The following is an 8,465-nucleotide window of genomic DNA, read 5'->3' on the forward strand; positions in this document are numbered from 1 at the left end:
ACAAATGCTTGTGGTGAAAGAAGCACCTTTAGAGCTGATCTGCACTACCTGAGATGCATCGGTGTCTGACACCTTGTCTGTATGGACCTTGCTTTATGTGATTTCTGATGCTCAATTGTTACATATTATGAATGTGGGTGTTGTTTGTTCACATTTGCACTGACTGTACTGATAGGTGTGAAGCCATTGTTTGTACTTGAGTGCAATATACCAGCATGGTAGGCTCCATCACTGCCTGTCCCATTGGCCTCTTAGTCGAGTGGGGCAAATGTGGCTACATTCTCACATGGTAGACACTGTTGCACTGGCAAAGTATAATATGTAGCATTTGTATGTGTGATATGAGATCTCCTAATGGATTTCATTTGTGGATACAGTTTTTGATGTAACATATGGAGATTGTAGGTTTGGGACTGTAATCCCATGCACATACTATGTGGATCACTTCACAGTCATCATACTATTAGTTGACTCTACTATTGTCCACAAGTAGGAGGCAGTTCTAAAGGCTAGCTGTAGGAGAGACACCCATACTGTCATAGCACACTATCTACATTACCACACCATGTTAATTGTGGTTGGCAATGTAGGACTATTTGCTACAGGTAGTTGGCATGCACATTATTTTGTTTGTACCAGATGATGTTCTATGCTGTTTCTAACTCATGGCTACATACATTTTCTGTTTGGCAATTAGTAGCAGGTGTGATGTGAATGTTTTGATATTTACTGTGACTATGAAATCAAAATGCATACACACTGGTAGTGCTCACTTGTTTATTTCACATATTTGTACACAGTTTCATGTAGTCATCATTTTGTGACATCATGTAAGTAATTCAAACATCAGTAAAAATGTTTCCAATTATATGGTCCCTCCGCTGTGTTGCTGCTACTGAGGGAATAGTTTGTTGTGGCTCCTCATCTTCCTCATCCTCATCATCTGGCAGATCCTGCTCCTCATTGGCATCAGTCCATGTTACATCTGTCCCCATACAAATATTGTGCAATATGAAGCAAATGAGTATAATTTTGCATGCCATTGTTGGCAAGTAGAGCAATCGGACCCCAGACATATCCAGACTCCTTAAGCAGGATTTCAGTACGCCGAATGTCAGCTCTCCCATGGACCAGGTCCTGCTTAGGGCATGACTGTACTTCCATTAGCGCTCTGTCAGTTTTTTTTTTAAGAAGAGTCCTCATCCACGGCCGCAAATCCTTGGTCAGCTGCAAAGACAGAGGCATACAATTAGTTAAGAGTTATGATAAGGGATGATCCTGCATCTGCTTTGCTTACTGTAAGAGATGTGCTATGACATTGTGTGGCATCCACACAAGTAGGAATTGGATACGACTGACACTATGCTGCACATACAGGTGTGCTATCCTCTGTGATTCACTTACTATTTGTCATACTAGTGAGTGCCAGTGCCATGAAGGCGATGAATTTTCACCAGTAAGCAGAGTCAATTAGCTATTGAGTAGGCAAATCTCCCACACTCATCTACTGTTATTGACAGCAATTGCCATTTCCGAACTGATACCTGTCTGATTTTACAACCTGTAGCTGGAGTAGGTGATGTTGCATATTCCAGTCACACATATTTGGCAGTGAGAGTTGGAGTCAATGTTGTTCAATATATACTGCCATGGGGAGGGCAGTGGTTGGATTTCAATGTGGGACATGCTAGTGTATACATGGCAATGCACTGTGTCCACTATGTTGACAGTACACAAGGGGTTTGTGTTATGTGGGAGTCTTGCACCGTATAGTGTAACTGGTGAACTAACCACACTACACTGCTGTACTGCTTGGGGACAGTGTAGAAGAAGGGCTATAAATAGCCCGAAATGCATTGGGTAAAGAAATTAACTACCGAGGATGTTTTATGTATTCATCATGCGTTAGAAAAAGGCCCGGATCCGGCATATCTGTGCACTAGAAACTGTTGAATGCATAAGGGCCCCACATGTAACAGGGCGAAAAGTGATGAGCCAACATAAACTTTTGGATTACATGCAATAAAATTGTTGAAATGTGGAGAAAGTTGTAGTTGTGGTTACCAGTGATGAAACAAGCTGTGCATCCAGCAGAGGAGTGCAACTACGCTCCAGCTTCTGTTGTGTTTACATGTACAGGGCACTTGGGCAGGCCGTGTTTCTGGGTTGAAGAAAAGTGGATGGTGAACAAATTAGTGAAAACAGGTGTGCACTTGGTCACCCCCTTTTTGGGGACAATGTAGGACATATTTTCAACATGATTCTGCATCCAGGGTTTGGTGTCTGCGCTGCATTGCTCCAAGACAGGCATATTATTTCCAAGATGACTGTGTTTTTGGCTGTAATGGGACATATCGTTTGTGCATCAGGCTGTACCTTGCTGCGCAGTCTGCAGCCTTGTAGGACTGATACAGTGGTTTGTGTGCTGCAGAACGGTGTGCACATAGGATGGGATGCGTGTATATGAGTAATGTAATGTAGCATGTTTAAAATATGACTAGATTTCTCGGTTTCACAGGTCTGGGATACATCACGTGTCACGATCATGGGATTTACCTGTGGACACACAGACTAAGGAAAGGGAATCCCTTACTTAAACATGGTGGTTGGCCACAGCATTTTTGTTGCATTAGTGAGGCTCTTTCAAACAATTGAATGCACACACAGAACATGATTTAGCATTCGTTGCTATAGGGCAGCACTGGATGTCATCTGGCTGCTCTGGCCTGCATCCAAAGTTAAGGGCTGAATGTGTCATATTCCTAACATACAGCACATCCATGGTTCGTCCGCATACACACCATCACATATTAGTGACTAGCGCCAACACACCCCCCTTGCACCATAGTGCACGTGTCAGCGCTGTGTCCTCAAATAAGATAATACTTTAAGGGACACATTCCTGCACCAAGAGCAAACAATCAATGCAATTTCCTCATTCTATGTGTCCTGTGCAATGTAGAACTCATAGCAATTGGCTATAACAGAGAGACGTGTAATTATGTATCCTGATTTCTCCTCATCTTGGGAGACCCACTATTTGCAAAGAGCCCAGGGTCCATGATCCTTCGAAATGTGGAAATGTGTGAGATCTTTATTGGTGTTGCATTGGAAAAGCCACCATAAGGCCCATGGAACACATCCTTAAACAAGCATTTGCAATGCAATCGGTCTCGCTCTTGGGACCTTATATGTATTTAGCTATGCAGCACATTAGCCTGGGTGCTGAAACATCTACTGTTCTTTAATATGGAGGGAACGTAAGCACCAAACTGCGTGACGCTCCAGGTATGAGAACACATGGAGAGAAATATTGCCTTTCAGCAGGAAATGGGATAGTCCAAAGCTCTGTTTTTAATGTAAAATGAGGGCCTTCGGTGGTGATATCCCTGAAAATTCAAGATTAAAATATTGTTGTCTACGTGTGCACAGCACAGAGCAAGGAACAAGTATTTCAAGGGGGGGCAGAGCACGTGGGAGAGAGCAAATGGAAAAATAGAAGTTGCTGGTTTCTGAGAAGTGTCGGTACTCTCCAATTAAAAGTATAACATTTTTCTTGATAAGTGCAGGTACTCTCCTGAAACAAAAGTTTTTAACTGCATTCTGACATTTCTGTTTTTTGACCAAAATGTACACATAACACACACCTACTTCACTGTGCTAAAATAATCCATAAAAAATGAAGATAGTCAACCAATACATCTCACGAGCACTGCACGAACCAACATTCCGGACCTCTGAGCAAATCACTTGAGGGCAAGAGCAGAGCTTTTCATAGAAAGATGACCACACTGGCATTTGATATGTAAACAAGTGACAAACTTCACTCCCTCTGTAGTAACCTTGTAGAGTTCTTTGCCTGGAAGAGGACACCATGACATTTCAGATGTAAAGATGTGCAACACTACCATCACTGTATAGTAAGCAGGAAGAGCTGGCTACAGAAAGAAGGCCACTGCGGGATTTCAGATGTAAACCTGTGCAACACCACAATCTATGCATAGTTACAGGGTAGAGCTGTCAGCAGATATGACAACATCGGTATTTCAGATGTAAACATCTGCGAAACCACAATCTGTGCACACTAACCCATGAACTATACAGGTAGATCGCACTAACATTTCAGATGTGAATATGTGTATATGTGTAACACCACAGCCCGTGCATAGCAGCCGAGTACAGCTCGCTGCATAAAGATGACACCCTGATATTTCAGATGTAAACAAAGTATTGAAACGTTTTTTCAGATGCAAGCATGTGCAACACCACAGCCCGTGCATAGCAGCCGAGTACAGCTCGCTGCATAAAGATGACACCCTGATATTTCAGATGTAAACAAAGTATGGAAACGTTTTTTCAGATGCAAGCATGTGCAACACCACAGCCCGTGCATAGTAAAAGAGTACAGCTATATGACACCCTTATAATTCAGATGTAAGCACATGCAACAACACAATCCCTGTATAGTAACATAATAGTTGGCTGCAGACAGATGACCCCACCAGTATTTCAGATGTAAATATGTGTAACACCACATCCCGTGTATAGTATATAGCTCACCGCAGAAAGATGACACCCTGATATTTCAAATGTAAACACATGCAACACCACACTCCTTGTATAGCAACCTAGAGAAGCTGGCATCAAAAAGATGACCACACCAGTATTTCAGATGTAAGATTGTGCAACACCACGGACGGAGACTGAGGAGAAAAGCGGTATGAGGCACAAAGACGGAGACTGAGGAGAAGAGAAGCGCAAGGCACGAGGACGGAGACTGAGGAGAAGAGTAGCGTGAGTCACAACAAGGAAGGAGACTGAGGAGAAGAGCAGCGTGAGGCACAATGAAGGAGACTGAGGACAAGAGCAGCATGAGGCACAAAGAGGGAGAGTGAGGAGAAGAGCTGCGTGAGGCACAAGGACGGAGAGTGGGGAGAAGAGCTGCGTGAGGCACAAGGATGGAGAGTGGGGAGAAGAGCAGCGTAAGGCACAAGGACGGAGACTGAGGAGAAGAGCAGCGTAAGGCACAAGGACGGAGACTGAGGAGAAGAGCAGCATGAGGCACAAGGAAGGAGAGTGAGAAGAGCAGCGTGAGCTGCATTCTAAATATTTTAGAGGTCGGTCGGGGGATTTATGTCGAACTAGCTGTGAAAACCCAGGCAGACTAAGGAACACTATGTTGGTCTACTGTTTGCGACAGTAAGGGGCCCATGGATGTATAAAGAACAGTGTACACTGGAAGGCCCTTTAAATTATGGTGTTGCCTACCTAATGTAAATCAATATTGTAGATACTGAAGACAAATTGTTTCCGTGAAGTAGTGCTATATACAATGTTATTAAAGCAGCATGCAGGGCAATTTGACCTAAAATGTTTTTTCAAAAGATGGGCCGGCTACACTTACCAATAACTAATGTCCAGGATTTATTTTTTAAAAAGGGGAAAACTCACCTCTCATCCGCTAACCCTGTCTTTTTTGGCCTCACTGGTGTCCAATGGCTGCTCCTCTGAAGTCTCGGGGGCTTTGGGAGTGGCCACCTTAATTGTGTATCAAGAAAAATAAATGCTGTTAAAAAGGGGCAGCAACAGCTTAGACAATACAGTACTGGACCTTTTAGCACCTAGCACAGTAGAACGAAACCCAAAATACTGAATACTGTAGTTCAACAGATACCTTCCATGGGTTCGGCACAAATATTTTGTATACATCTCAGAAGATTCATCTCAATTATTACGATCCCATAATTTCAGCAATACAGAATACTTTAGGTTTTGTCTATGGACTTCAGAGGTTTATATAGATAGCAAGCAATGATTTTTCCATTTTTGAGTATTTTGACAGCACAGCTAAGGAGAGGGAGCAAGTGAAGGTGCAAATCAATGGTAATTCTGAGATTCCACAAAGCATATATTGGTCAATTATGCCCCAAGATGGCAGTAAGGCCAATGAAGAAAAGATAGATTGAAATTGTTTCTTTTACAGCAAAAGCTGGCAATGCAGGACTGTCCCTGGACAGCTCACCGAGTGAGAAATGTTCGAGCAACTTGGGGGGGGGGGATTAAATAAATACAGTACCATTTTTCAAATACCTTGTTTGTCCAATCCCTCAAGTAAGCTCCTTTAAAAAATAAACACACAAGCCCTATGCGTACCTATATAATTTACACCACTGTTGGAGAAGGGTCAGGGATTACTTTTACAGCTAATATTTGCGGCTTTATCATTTGGGGTCCAGGCAAGAATGAAAGTGGCATAAGTGATACTATCAGAATCAGCTTGAGCAGAAAACACTTCAGTATAGGGTAACGCTTAATGTGCGTTTCAGTTTTGAATAACTACACGATTTGTACCGCTTGAAGCGCAAATTAACACTTTAAAATTCGTAAAGGGGAACATATGTGCCACCAGAATGCTACACTCGTAACTTGGCTGAGTTCATGGTTTGTGTTTTTCTACACAAATTATGGTGGAGAAACACAAGCATGTTACCTGCTGGCAGCTCGTCTTCTGCATCACTGGACTTGTAGGCATAGCTGCCAAGGTTCCAAATTGCTATGTGTGACTCTTTCATAATTTGTGTAATTCTGAGTGACATATCATCGTCTAGGAGTGACACTTTCTCGCAAGCAAAATCACGCAATAAAGACAAAGGAAACATATAAATACAAGAAATTACACCCATATGTTTGAGGGGAAAAGCTAAGAAGAACTTGAAACAGGTGCAAAACAACTGATGTTTGCAGCATGCATATTAACCCTATGCGCTAGTTTATGGAGAGTCGAAACTGCTACTAGACTAGTAACTATCCAGCAGGAGCTCTAACACGCATGTCTATGCCCATCACCCCGTCTCCCAGCTCTGCCGCAGGTGCGGCTGAATCACAAGTAGGAAAAGGATCTCTGTGGCTAAAGCAATAACCCACTGAGCTGACTACGTAAAATACAGTTCCTGATGTCAAGGTACACGAGTCTCCAGCAGGAGCTTTTGCACCCAAGCACACTGCCACATCTCCCAGCTCAGCTGCAGGTGTGGCTGGAAAACAACAAGTAAGAAAAGGATTGCCATGGCTAAAGCAAAACTCCATAAAATACAGTTTGTGATGTTGTAATGTGAAGGAACACATTCTTTGGTGCAGGCATGCTATCTGTATGCACTACTGTATGATGAGAAACAAATCATACCTGCCACTTACAGCCGGCAGCCAAGGTTCGAAGTGTTTAGCAAAAACGAGTCAAACCCAAATTTTAAAATTAACTCCAAGCGGTCCACCCAGGTCGGCGCACTGCTCCCTGCACCCAGCTTCGCAGGCACGGGCCCAGATGAGCTGCGTAAGTAATTAGTTAATACACTAACTCATGCACTTGACAGCCATGGGCATTGATTGGGGGCAAGATAAGGATCGTGTTCACTATCCTTCTGCTCACCAGCATCCTTTTCCTTGCTGTCCTTGGAGCGGGTCTTCCGACTGGAAAGGAGACAACGTTTGAATTCACCAACAAAAGCCCAGCTATCAGACTGTACAATCACAAAACAGGGATGACAACGGAGCTCCCGCAAGCTCTTAGATAATGACCGGGCGCTGCGTGTGGAACAATTGTAAAAGTGAAAGCGCAATGAGCTCCAGCAAGCTCTTAATGGTTTCCGTGGAGATGTAAAGGTGCGGGGAGAATCTGAGGTTACGTTAACATCAAAATAATAAAACCGGGCGCCGTGGTAGGCAGCACGGCGCCCGAGCACATTCATTATTATAAACAAAAACAACGCATCGGAAACATAACAAAAAAATCATGAAACCAGGCGCCGTGGTAGGCAACGCGGCACCCGACCACATTAATTAAAGAAGAAACGGCGCATTACCGCTCGACGTTTCAGGCTGTAACAGGCTGCAATGCCTTGACCAGTCCGGAGGAGAGGCCAGCGCGCACTTTGTGAGGTGGAAGCGTGCACTGGCGAACAAAAGCAATTACTAAGTGAAATCCCCTCAGCTAATGAAGCATGTTGTTGTGGTTGAGTTCGGAGAAACTCAATAAAGAAAATAGAACAGGTCCGGTGCAACAACAGAGTAAAGGGGACAATAGCCATGGGAGGAATTAAGGAGGGGCTATCAAGCCTCATAATGAATCAAAAGCAAGCATTTACACGCAAGCCAATGGTAGCGGGTTCCCTACTTACTGCCCCCTCCCCGCCTATCTCCCTCATTCCTTGCTGACGTCAGGGCTCCCGGCTCTGGTATCTGACCCCCGGGCAGCAGAAAAGTAAAACATCCTGAGTTGCCTTGCCTGGTGATCGTGAAATTCGTCATCTGTCCACTCCTGCAGCCTCGCGCGCACGCATCCATTCATCACACGCTTGCTTAGGCATACTGAAGTAGATGCCTGCTTGTGCCCCAGGGGGACCGCAAAGTGCATTCTGATAGAGAAGCACTCTAGTAGGTCCCTGCTTGTGCCCCAGGGGCACTGTACA

At 44.0% G+C, this 8,465-nt stretch overlaps 1 long non-coding RNA gene across 1 annotated transcript; it reads right to left on the minus strand.

Annotated features, from left to right (window-relative positions):
* Positions 1 to 763: 763 nt before the first annotated feature.
* Positions 764 to 8,036, minus strand: LOC146857055 (uncharacterized). The gene is made up of 3 exons (XR_014979845.1): positions 7,860 to 8,036; positions 5,452 to 5,538; positions 764 to 1,227 (listed from the first exon to the last, which is right to left on the minus strand). It is a non-coding gene; the product is annotated as an uncharacterized LOC146857055 (long non-coding RNA).
* Between the last annotated feature and the right edge of the window lie 429 nt (positions 8,037 to 8,465).

Source organism: Triturus cristatus, chromosome 3_2 (genome assembly GCF_964204655.1).
Source record: "Triturus cristatus chromosome 3_2, aTriCri1.1, whole genome shotgun sequence".
Classification (NCBI taxonomy): Eukaryota; Metazoa; Chordata; class Amphibia; order Caudata; family Salamandridae; genus Triturus; species Triturus cristatus.